This window comes from Theropithecus gelada, chromosome 6 (assembly GCF_003255815.1).
Source record: "Theropithecus gelada isolate Dixy chromosome 6, Tgel_1.0, whole genome shotgun sequence".
NCBI classification, from domain to species: domain Eukaryota; kingdom Metazoa; phylum Chordata; class Mammalia; order Primates; family Cercopithecidae; genus Theropithecus; species Theropithecus gelada.
In genome coordinates, this window is record NC_037673.1 from 105,235,339 (window position 1) to 105,248,791 (window position 13,453).

The 13,453-nt window shown below is 39.8% G+C and overlaps 1 protein-coding gene across 2 annotated transcripts in view; it reads right to left on the bottom strand.

Moving 5' to 3' along the window:
- Nucleotides 1–10,972, bottom strand: part of PJA2 (praja ring finger ubiquitin ligase 2) — a 73,827-nt gene extending 62,855 nt beyond the window's left edge. The window contains exon 1 of one of the 2 annotated variants that reach the window (XM_025387844.1): nucleotides 10,817–10,972. The gene's annotated coding sequence lies outside the window, so the exon portion shown is untranslated. Of the gene's footprint in view, nucleotides 1–10,089; nucleotides 10,787–10,816 lie in introns of those variants that run through there. The other variant, XM_025387845.1, reaches the window with a different exon arrangement.
- Nucleotides 10,973–13,453: the final 2,481 nt, after the last annotated feature.

Genomic DNA, 13,453 nt, shown 5'->3' on the forward strand with positions numbered 1-13,453 from the left:
AACAACTTTAAACCACTAGGGAAGGGCAGCAATCTCTGTCCTCCATTGTGGTTTGGGTATGAGTAAAAGAAAAAGACCTTTACTCCTAGAGCACAGTTAGGAAACAGTTTATAGTCCTGGCTCCTATACCGGTACATTAAAGATTTGCTACCACTGGAGAAGAAGCAGAAAATCTCTCCTGCACAAAACCTATCAAAGATATGGGCCGGGTACAGGGCTCAGGCTTGTAATCCCAGCACTTTGGGAGGCCGAGGTGGGAGGATCACCTGAGGTCAGGAGTTCAAGACCAGCCTGGCCAACATGGGGAAACCCCATCTCTACTAAAAGTACAAAATTAGTTGGGCGTGGTGGCACATCGCTGTAATCCCAGCTACTTGGGAGACTGAGGCAGGAGAATCGCTTGAACCTGGGTGGTGGAGTTTGCAGTGAGCCGAGATCACATTAATGCACTCCAGCCTGGGTGACAAGAGTGCAACTCCGTTTCAAAAAAGAAGATATGAGGCAGAGTTTGGCTACCATGGAGAGAAGGTACAGCATCACTGGCCCATACCCAAAAACAAGAGACACAAGGCTTGTGTAGCACTGAGTACAGATAAGGAAGACAGAGAAAACTCTGCATCCATCCCCAGGCTAGTCAGCATCAAGAAACAATAGTCTACTGCTGGGGATAATGACAGCATGTGGAGAAACTTCTCCACTGAGGGATGGGCACACATGAGAAAGCTGAAAGTTGACAGTGAAATAGGAACACTTAGAAAAATCAGGCACTTCAGCTGCCACACTAAGCATAAGGTAACACTAAACACAATGCAACCGCAGAAACAAAATCCAAACCCATCTCAATCATGAATTAGACTGAATCAACGCCACACCACACTAAAAGCCTAGCAGATGCAGCAGCAGACTCACATCCAGACATAAGAATTATATGCCTCAATCTCTACTGTTCTGCATATGAAGTCTTCCATTCAGTCAAAAATTACAAGACAAAAAAGTTAAGGAGGAAAAAACCCTCTTTATCAAGAGACAGCAATGAACAGAACTAGATAAGGCAAATAACAGAATTATCAGAGAAGAAAATTAAAATAACTATGATTACCCTTTTAAAGACTCGGCACAAAGGTAGGAACATGCATCAACTCATGAGAAATTTCAGGAGAGATGAAAATGGAAATGCAAAAAATAAAAAACACAGTAACAGAAATGAAGAATGCATTCTATAGGCTCATTAAAAAACTAGGGGAGGAAACTTTTAGTGAGCTCAAGATAAGTCAGGTCAGGCTCAGTGGTTCATGCCTGTAATCCCGGCATTTTGGGAGGCCAAGATGGGCGGATCACTTCAGGTCAAGAGTTCAAGATCAGCCTGATCAACATAGTGAAACTCGCCTCTACTAAAAATACAAAAAATTAGTGAGACATGGTGGTGCACGCTCATAATTCCAGCTACTCAGGAGGCTGAGATACGGAGAATCACTTGAACTCAGGAGGCAGAGGTTGCAGTGAGTTAAGATCGCACCACTGCACTCCAGCCTGGGTGACAGACTGAGACTGTCTCAAAAAAAAAAAAAAAAAAAAGGCTAGGTCAAAAGATATGACCCAAGCCTAGATAAAAAGTGATTTAAGTGAAAAGAAACACATTAAAAAACAACAGCAACAAAAACCAGAATAGAGCCTCCAAGAGTTGTAGACTTCATTAAATGAACCATCATGAATTTAACTGGAATCCCGCAAATTGGCAGTGGGAGGGAGAGCAGTGGAAACATTAGAAGATGCTGTGAATTTTTCAAACATTATTTAAAAGATCATAAATCCCAAGAAGCTCAGTGATTCCCCCCTACAAAAGCAGTATAAATATAACACACACAAAAATGTACACATATCCCACGATGTAACATCTCTAACCTGCTATAAAAAATGAATGATATGGCCGGGCACAGTGGCTCACACCTGTAATCCTGGCACTTTGGGAGGCAGAGGTGGGTGGATCACGAGATCAGGAGATAGAGACCATCCTGGCTAACATGGTGAAACCCTGTCTCTACTAAAAAAAATACAAAAAAAATTAGCCAGGCATGGAGGCGGGTGCCGGTAGTCCAAGCTACTCAGGAGGCTGAGGTAAGAGAATGGAGTGAACCTGGGAGGCCGAGCTTGCAGTGAGCCGAGACCGCGCCACTGCACTCCCGCCTGGGAGACAGAGCAAGACTCCATCTCAAAAACAAAAAAACAAAAAACAAAACAAAACAAAAAACGAATGATACATGCCTGCAATCCCAGCACTCCGGGAGCCCAAGGAAGGCAGACCACTTGAGGCCAGGAGTTTGAGACTAGCCTGGCCAACGTGGTGGAACCCTGTTAAATACAAAAATTAGCCAGGTGTGGTGGCGGGAGCCTGTGATCCCAGCTACTTGGGAGGCTGAGGCATGAGAATCACTTGAACTCAGGAGGTGGAGGTTGCAGTGAGCTGAGATGGCGCCACTGCACTCCAGCCTGGGCAACAGAGTGAGACTCTGTCTCAAAAACAACCACTACCACCACCAATGACAGCCTGGGCACAGTGGCTCAGGCCTGCAATCCCAGCATTTCTGGAGGATAAGGTGGGAGAATTGCTTGATTCTAGAAGTTGGAGGCTACAGGGAGACAAGCTTGTACTACTGCACTACAGCTTGGGCAACAGCGCAAGACCTTGTCTTAAAAAACAAACACATAAAATAAAATTTAAAAACCACTGATAAAACATATTTGATACTGACAGTAGAAAAAGGAACTAAAGAAGAATCACAGCCAACTTCTTATTTGAAACTGTGCAAGTCAAAAGGTAATAAACAGCATCCTTAATATTAGAAACACTGTGAACATTAAATGTATATCCAGCAAAATCTTTCAAAAGAAAAAGTGAAACAAAGTATTTGTGAGACAATCTTTGGAACTTTTTTACCAGTAGAACTGAAATGCAAGAAATGTGAAAGGAAGTTCTTCATGCAAAAGGAGTAAGCACTGGAAAAGAGGCCATTATAACAAAGAAAATGAACTTTAATTTAACTTATACTACTTTAAATTCAAATTTAAATAGCTACACTGGCTAAAGACTACCATATTAGACAGCACAGGAATAAAACAAACATTACAAGGTATTATGCATTTATGGCATTTGTAAAAGGTAAAACAGTAATAGCACAAAAGATAAGGAGAAACTGTAAATATACATTGTAAATATACTGTTGTAGAGCTCTGACACTATGAAAAATGTGGTGTAATATTGCTTCAATATGGTATATTATTAAAGATGTATAATATAAATCACAGAGAAGCCAATAACTTTTTAAAAGAGAAAAAGTAAGTGTAAGTAGTGAGCCAATGGTCAAGATAAAATGGACTCAAAAACAGGGATCAGAGTAAGCAGAAAACAATTAAGATTATATATTTAAATCCAACTACATCAATAATTACATTAAATGTAAACAGTCTAAACACTTCAATTTAAAAACAGGTTTTTCGAGATGAATTTAAAAAGGCTGTCTAGAACAAACTCATTTTTCTTTTTTTAATTATACTTCAAGTTCTAGGGTACATGTGCACAACAGAGCAAACCCATTTTAAATAAAAGACAGATTAAATGGATGGAAAATAATATACAAACACTAAAAGAAAGCTAGAGAGGCAATATTAATATTAGATAAAGTAGACTTTGGAAAAGAATACTATCACAGATAAAGAGGGCATTACATAATGATAAAGGGGTTCGTTCACCAAAAAGTTTTAACAATCCTAAATTTACACACACCTAACAGGAGGTTCAATATACATGATGCAAAAACTGAAAAGGAGAAATAAATAAACTCACCATTATACTTGGAGACTTCACTCTTCTCTCAATGATCAATGAAAGAAACAAAAACTCAGTAAGGAAACAGAAAGCCTAACAAGCACCATCAATCAAGTTGACATAGAATACTCCATCGCTAAACAGCAGAATACACATTATTTTGAAGTGGACATGGAACATTTACTGAGAGTAACCATATTCTGATCATACAACAAACATGAAAGAATTTAAAACAAATTATACAAAGAAAGAGACATGCAAAATCACCAAATATTTGGAAATTAAACAGCAGCCTCCATGGGTCAAAGTGGAAGTGACGTAAGAACTTTAAAAATAATCAGTGCATCAAATTTGTGTGAGCACCTCGGGCAGTGCTTGGAAGGCAAAGAAAAAAGGTCTCAAGTCAATGACCTAAGCTTACACCTTAATAAATTAACACATTGGAATTTAAACCCAAAGCATACAGAAAGAAATAGTAAGGAGTAGAAATCAATAAAACTAAAAATAAAAAAATCAAAAAGCAATCAAATAAAAAGTTGACTTCGAAAAGATTAATAAAATAAACCTGGAACCAAATAAAAACAAGAGAGGTCACATTGCTAATAACAAGAATGAAAGGAAAGACATCACTACAGATGTCATGGGCATCAAAATAATTAAGAAACAATTTTATGACAATGAATAAATGAAATAAGACAAATGCCTTGAAAGACAAAAACTACTAAACCGCACTTAGTGAGTGACTCATACAAAGACTGAAAGCTTTCAAGAAGAAATAGATAACCCTAATAATCCTGTATCTATTAAAGAATGATTGGACTTATCCCTTGAAGCCTTCCAACAAAGAAAACTCTAGGACCAGAAGAGTTCACGTGCAAACTCTAAAAAAAAAAAAATTATAAAACAAATAATACTAATCCTGATAAAATTTTTTTCAAAAATATAAGAAACACTTTGCAACTCTATGAAACCAGCATTACGTGAAAAAGTATCTTTCATGAACATAGATGCAAAACAAAAAAAAAAAATATTTCACCAATTTATAAAAATGATACTAGATAATACACCATCACCAAGTGAGGTTTAGCCACAGAATGGAAGATGATTCTACATTCGCAAATAAGTTAATGTAATTCATCACATTAACACAGAAACAAACCATATTATCATCTCAATAAATACAGTAAAAATACCTGACTAAACTCAACATCCACTCACGATTAAAACAAAACAAAAAACAAAAAAACTCTCGGCCAGGCACAATGGCTCATGCCTATAATCCCAGCACTTTGGGGGGCCAAGGCAGGAGGATCATGAGGTCAGGAGTTCAAGACCAGCCTGGCCAACATGGTAAAACCCCATCTCTACAAAAATACAAAAAATTTAGCCAGGTGGTACGTACCTGTAATCCCAGCTACTCAGGGGGCTGAGGCAGAAGAATCGCTTGAACCCACGAGGAGGTGGAGGTTGTAGTGAGCCGAGATGGGGCCACTGCACTCCAGCCTAGGCAACAGAGCAAGACTCCGTCTCAAAAACAACAACAACAAAAACTCTCAGCAATCCAAGAATAGAATGGGAACATCCTCAATATGATAAAAGGCCACTTGTCTTAGTCCATTAGGACCGCTATAACAAGCTCCCATAGACTGAAGTGGCTTATGAACAACGGAAATTTATTTCTCGGCTGGGCGCGGTGGCTCACGCCTGCAATTCCAGCACTTTCGGAGGCCAAGGCAGGCGGATTACCTGAGGTAAGGAGTTCGAGACCAGCCTGGCCAACACGGCGAAACCCCGTCTCTACTAAAAATACAAAAATTAGCTGGGCATGGTGGCACACGCCTGTAATCCCAGCTACTCGGGAGGCTGAGGCAGAAGAATTGCTTGAGCCTGGAAGACCGAGGTTGCAGTGAGCTCAGATTGCGCCACTGCACTCCAGCCTAGCCAACAGAGCAAGACTCTGTCTAAAAAAAAAAAAAAATAGAGACAGAAATTTACTTCTCAGTTCTGGAAGCTGGGAAGTTCAAAATCAAGGCGCTGGTAGATTCAATGTTTGGTGAGGGCCACTTCCTGGTTCACAGACTGCAGTTTTTTCACTGTGTTCTCATATGGCATAAGGGGATAGGAGCTCTCTGGGACCTCTTTTATAAGCACACAAATCCATTAATGAAGGCAGAAGCCTCATGACCTAATCACCTCCCTGAGACCCCATCTCCAAATACTCTCACAATGGGGATTATGTTTCAACACTATGAATTTTGGAAGGACATAAGCATTCAATCTATATAGCACCACTCTATCACACTCAATAATGAAAGATTCAAAGCTTTCTTCTTAAGATCAGGAACAGAGAAGGATATCTGCTTTCACCACTGCTATTCAACATCATACTGGAGGTCTTAGTCAGTCTAATAAGAAGAAAAGGTGGAGGGAGTTATATACAAATTGAAAAAGAATAAAACGGATCTATATTTGCAAATAACATGATTCTCTACATAGGACAATTCCAAAGAATCTACAAAAAATTTACTTGAATAAATGAATTTAGCAAGGTTGCAAGAATCAAGGTCAGTATGCAAAAACCAACTGTATTTTTACATATAGCAGTGAATAACTGGAAACTAAAATTTAAGAAAATTATTATTTACAATAGTACCAATTATTACTTAGATATAAATCTAACAAAATGAGTAACATCTTTATGATGCAACTACAAAATGCTGACAAAGGAAATGAAAGAAGACCTACATAAATGGAGACAACATGTATTTATGAATTGGAAGACTCAAGATGTCGATTCTTCCTAAATTGATCTACGCATTCAATACAATCCAAATTAAAATCCCTTCAGGACTTTTTGTAGAAACCAACAGGCTGCCTCTAAAAGTTTTATGGTAAAGTTAGAATAGCCAAGGCAATTTTGAAAAAGAATAAAGTTCAAGGATTCATATTACCTAATTTCAACACTTATTATAAAGTAAAAATAACCATGACAACTTAGTATTGGCAAAATTATAGGCACAAAGATCAAGAGAAAAGTACAGGAACAGATTCACCTATATGGTCAACTGACTTTTGACAAAGTTAACTCAATGGGGAAAGGAAAGTAGTCCCAACAAATGGTGCTACAACTACATATACACCTGAAAAGAAAATGAGCCTTGACCCTTACTACACACCATATACAAAAACTAACCCAAAATGTATAATGTGCCTTGACATAAAAGCCAAAACTAGAAAACTTATAGAAAAATCATAAGAGTAAATCTGCACAACTTTGCATTAGGCAAAGAGTTCTTAGAACACAGAAGCACAAATCATAAGAAAAAGTTGGTAAGATGAATTTATCAAAATTAAAAGCTCTTCTTTTAAAGTTAGGAAAATGAAAAAAAAAAACAAGCTTCAGATTGCACTGTGTGTGTTTATGTATCACTGTGTCAAATAAGTTGTATTAAGAAGGCATTAAAAAATGCTTACAACTCAGTAAGACAAACCACCCATTTTTTTTGTTTTGTTTTTTAATGAACAAAAGATGTCAACAGATCTTTTGCTCATTAAGACATACACTTGACCAAATTCTCAGCACCATTAGTCATCTGGTAACTGCAAATTAAAATCCCAGTATGATACCACTACATACCCACTAAAAGCGCTAAAATTTAAAAGACTGAAATAACCAAGTGCTGAGGACGATGTGGAGCAACTGGAACTGTCATACACTGCTGACGGATATGTAAAATAGGACAACCACTCTGGAAAACAGCTTGGCAGTTTCTTACAAAGTTAAACATCTATGTTTATACAACCCAACAAGTTCCATTTCTAGGAATTTACCAAGAAAAAAAGATGTTCACAAAAATTCAAAATGAATGTTCATTGAATAAATGAATGTTCAATAAATGAAGGTTATTTATTAATAACAACCCCAAACTGTAAACAATCCAGGTATCTGCAAATAGGTGGAATGGTCAACAAACTAGTAAGTCAATATCAGGGACTTCTATTCAGCAATAAAATGAGATGAACCAGTTAAGTACAGAAAAACATGGATAATCCTGAAAAACATGCCAAGAGAAAAAGCCAGATACAAAAGAGTATGTATTACATAATTCCACTTATATGAAATTCTAGAGAAAATGATACCAATTTACAGCAAGAAAAAAAGGATGAGTGCTTTCCTAGTCCTGAGGGTGAAATTGTGACTGATTGTAAAAGGCAACTTTGGGGGAGATGAAAATATGCTATACCTTAATTGTGACATGAAAATATTCCACTCTTGACTGTGGTGGTGGTCACAGAGTACACATTTGTCAAAAACAAAATACACTGTACATTTTAAATAAGTCCATTTTATTGTATCTAAATTATCCTCAATAAGGTTGATTTTCTAAGAGGGTGATCTCTCAGGAAAATATAAACCAGGGAATACTGGTGATGACCACATATACCACCTCAAAAGATGCCAAAAATATATATATAAGAAAACTCTTTTATGGTTTTTAAAAATGTCAGAAACAACAACATAATCATCTTGGAAAGCCAAGACTGGAAGGAAATATTTTAATATCGGCGGCTTTACCAGAAAGCTTCAGCAAACATCATAATTAATGCTAAAACATTAGAAGCATTCCCCCTTAAAGTCAGAAACAATACCATGTTTTCAGCTATCAGTGCTATTAGTTTTTAATCTATCAGTGTTCAACATTTTATAGGATGTATAATTGCAAAAGCAATGAGAAAAACACCTAAGTTATAAAAACTGAAAAGGAAACCACAAAACTGTGACTATCTCCTGATAATCAACTCAATAAAATAATTTGATACATGATAGAAAACTCAAAAGTTTGGCTATAACCAGAGAAAAGAGAGAGAGGGGAATGTTATTTAAAGTTTCCATCCACCACACGAATCAAACCATAAAATAGCTAGGAATACTGGGAAGGAATGTTATACGTATGAAGAAAAAAAAGAAAAACTATAAAAATTTCCCTAAGAATATAAAACAAGATGTGAATAAAATGGAGAGGCCACATTTCTGAGGAGACTCAATACTATAAAGATCAGTTGTCTCCAAATTATTCTAAAATTTCAATACAATCTTATTCAAAATAGCTAAGGATTTTTAGTTGAGTCTAAAGTTTACCTAGAAGAAGAAATGTGTAAGAAACATTCAAGAATATTTTCAACAAGAGTAATAAAGAGGGAGAAAGGGTTACCAAAATTTAAAATACGCATAATCTTTTAACTGAGCAACTCCACTTCTAGGAACCCATGCTCCAGAAATAATCACACATAGAGGAAGTTTACTGAATTGTTAACGGTGGCAGACAACCAGGATGCAAGCAGGACTAGAAGTGGAAGCGGTACTTTTTATCTTACATTCTTCCATACTGTTTAATTTTTTTAAATCAAGGATGAGTTAAAATTTGTAATTAAACATCGATCAATTAATTAGAAAGTTATTTTCACTATAAATCATTATTTGTGATACCAAAAAGAAACTACAATTAAATGTCTTTCAAAAAGGGAATAAATTATAGCCCATTCAAACTGATGAGATACCAGTTAGCCTTTAAAAAAGTATTAGGGAGACCTTTATGTAAAAAGTAAAGGTGTTCAAGATATGTAAATAAGTCAATAAGCAAGCGGTATGCAAACATGTTTGGTATATGGTATAGCCTCCCTCAAAAAAAAAAACTTTACGTGTACGTTTATGTGTTTAGAAGTGCATTTGTAAGAGCGTTTTGAAAAATGAACACTAAACTGTCAACTTTACACTGGAGTGGGACTGGGGGATGAAAAGAAATATTCTAATTTTACCTAACAGTCCGTTATTTACATTGTTGAAATGTACATCAAACTTGCCATGTCTGTAATGAATTTTTAAAATTAAGTGGTTATCTCATATAAAATTGACATGAATCCCAAAAGACAATTACAACACTGAAAAATATAGTTTAAACGTTTATTACTGTTATCCTCAGGTTTATTCACATACACTTCACATAATCTGTAGCCTTCAGCAAAGGTGACTGCCATTTTAAAGAAATGTGACCAAATATTTCATGATAAAACAGAATACATTAAGCCTGTAACGAAAATTTTAAACTTCACAAAACCAGCAGACTCAAAAGAAGTGCCTATGCGGATGTAAATTTTTTTTTTTTTAATGTCCGCAGACAGAACTCTCAGATTACTCTTCCTCCCTGCAAAATGACTATTTACCACCTCCCTTTGCTTCAACTTGGCCTGAGCGTCTTCAAGCTCACCATTTTGAATGTGCGCAAAATGATTAACAGTCATCTGAGGGAGGCCAAATTAAAGGTGCATCTGCAAGAGGAGCTCTGGCCTGACATCTCTAACAGAGAACAGCCCTGGCGGAAGGGTGCTGATCCCGGGAGTAGAGCGACTGCTGCGGCTCGAGAGGGGTGTCTGCGTGCCGAGCCTCACTGACAATCGGGGAAAATGCAGACGCCCAGCAGAGCGACGGCAACGCAAGGCTCCTCGGGGGAGGGGGGCTGCAGGCCTGTGGCGTAAGATGGTTCCGCTCTACGCGGGGTGACGGGAAACCGGCAGAAGGGGGGTGTGAGGTGTTGGTTGGGGGGCACACTCTTGGACAGTGGCGAGTGTACGGGAAAGCCAGCGGGGTCCTTGGCCAAGTCACCAAGGACAGCAGAAGAGGCAGGAGGAAAGAGCGGCAGCGGAGACCCCGATACCAACCGATGTCATCCGTCGGGGGGCGGCGGGCGCGACCGTCCCGGATAGGAGCGCGGCCCGGGTCCGGGCTGGACAGGGCCCAGGAGGCGAAAAAGGGTTCCCACAGCCATCAACCCCACCCACCATGGCCGGCGCAGCAGGCCAGGGACAGGCCCCGCTCCTTCCCGAGGCTAGAGACAGAGAAACTGAGGAGCAGAACGCAACAATTTCCTCGCCCCGACCCCCACACTCCCTACAGCGGAACAAGCCAGATTGAAAAAAAAAAAAAAAAACCCTCACCGAAATGTGCAGCGGCTCCGGAGCGAGAACAGCGCTCGAACCTCCACCCGCCACCACCGCCTTCTTCTCCGCCTCCAACTCCTCCCCCGCCGAACGCGCAGCGGCTGGCGGCTGTGGCGGCGGCGGCGGCGGCGGTGGCGGCGGCGGAAGCAGAGGCGGTGGCGGCGAGTCCCGCCCCTTGCGCCGCGGTTGAGGCGAAGGAGGAGAGTATGCAAGCCCCGCCCTCATGGCAGAGATGACCAATCGGCTTACAGGATCTCTGCCGGGGGACAATGCATACGCCCAATCAGAACCTGAGGAGTGGGCTCACGTCAATGGTTGGGACGTGGCAGAAAAAGGGAAAAATACTTGGACCTTCTCTACAGCCTGCTCCCCCATCTCCCTCAGGGGGAGTTCACCATTGGCTGAAGAGCGGAAAGACGAAGCTGACTCCGTCCCCCACCCCCAGCCGGGCCCACCTCCTTTCCCTGCAGTACTGCGACGTTTGGGGAGGGGGCGGAGCACCGTGTAGGAGCTAAAACAGCGCGGCCTTTTGTGGTTTGGGCTGAGAGAAAAGGGCGGGGTCTCAGGGAAAGGGAGGTGGGTGTGGAGAACTAACAGAAGGACTGGCGCAGTTAGGCTTTTTCGGAAATTCCAATAGCGACAACCAAAATGGAGGCGTTAAAATCGATCCTGATTTGACTGGAAACCTGATTAACAAGGTTAAGGTCTGGCATAAAGTTCAGTTACAATTCAGATATCGGTGGGAGAAAAAAAAAAAGGAGGAAAGGCTCGTTTACCCACCCTGACCCTGGGCACTATATGGCGCTTCCCACCCTCCCTTTCCGCGCTGACCCTTGGCCCTCGCTTCTTATTCTGCTGGGGCGAGGTTCAGAGGAGGCCTGCCTTTCCTCTCCATAGCCTTGGGCTGACCACAGCCTCCCAGCTTGCATCTTGAGGCTGTTTGTCAAGCCGGGAAGTAACAGCTCCCATGACATGCAGCCAAAATAAATACAACAGCTGTAGTCCCCGGACACCTTGCTTAATTTAAACCTGGGTAACAGTTTAGTTAATTATGTCAGTGATACAAAACTGTTTCTTCGTTCCGCACATGTTCTTTTTATTCATCATGAAACGTGTCCGCTTCTCTGATTACAGTCCCGCTGTCTTCTCTTATTCCCTACCCCCGACCCGTCGCCCGGTGCCCAGGATATATTCATCGCGACCCCTCCCCCACGAATTAAGAGCCCCACTTCTTGTGCTGTCCCCTTAACAACTGCAAACTCTCTTGCCTGTGAACTGAGACAATTTTTTGGCTGTTGTTGGAAACAAATTACCCAAAATTTACTGTAGAAATTTAGGTTTATGAGAATTTGCCAGACATTTTGTGAAATCCCATCTGAATCCCAGCCCACTCCTGTAGTACATTTCTTACCAAGAAACCATTCCTCGCTTGATACTACCCTGCCTTTACACGTGTTGCTGTAGGAGTTCTGACTCTAACCATCCAAGTACCTCTTTGAAAAAAACAAAATTCATATTTTAATTACATATCCCTAACTTCCCTTTAGGGTGTTCCAGATTGGCCCACTTGGAACATTAACCTGTTCTGGAAGGCAGGGATTCCCAAATTTCAACCTTTTTCATACTGTATCTGTGTATACTACTCACTATCCTTTTTTCTTTAAATAAATGTATGTTTTCTTTAATTTCTTTAAGAAGGAGACTTTATAAAAGTACTATAAATGGAAAACTAGCATCACCTATTATAAGTTGAAAGTAACTGTAAGAAAAATGAATGCAAAACAATGTTTTTAAATTGTGGCTACAAATTGTTGCCCACTAAAGGCTCTAAGTCTAAAGACAACTCTCTTTGTTAAAAGGGCAAGCTACCAAGCATTAGACACACGTTAAAGATATAGCACTCAAATGGTATTTTTATCATGATGTCATCAAAGGATAGAAAAAATAGAGCCAGAATAACAATCACTTTCTCACTACATGAGTCATTGTTTTTAATCCTGCATGCATGTCCCAACTACAGTTAACTAAGGCATCATAAGTGAGCTCTTACTATGAGAAACACTGGTATGGAGGCTGAAAAAGCCTGTACTCTAGAATCAAACAGACATATTCACATACTGGCTCCTGTATTTGTAGCCATGTGCCTCTGGGCAATCTACCTTGTTCTCTGACCTCAGTTTCCAATTTATTATAAATATGGGAAAGTAATAATACCAATTCATGAGTTGTATAGATTAAATAACCCTATCAATGTAAAGCATATCATGCCTACAATGAAGTACTAAATACATAATAGCTTATGTATTGTATTACTACATAGAGATAATAGTATATATTATTCGCTTATATGTATTATTGTTGATTCCAGGGTTGGGAAGCACTACCTAAGGCAATGGATTGAAGGTACTACATGATATTCTGCAGTGGTTCCTAAAGTGTATTATAATCCCTACACCTTCAGCATCAGCATTACTTGGGAACTTTTAAAAAATGCAAATTCTGGCAAGGCGTGGTGGCTCATTCCTGTAATCCCAGCACTTTGGGAGGCTGAGGTGGGCAGATCACTTGAGGTCAGGAGTTCAAGACCAGCCTGGCCAACATAGTGAAACTCTGTCTGTACGCAAAAATACAAAA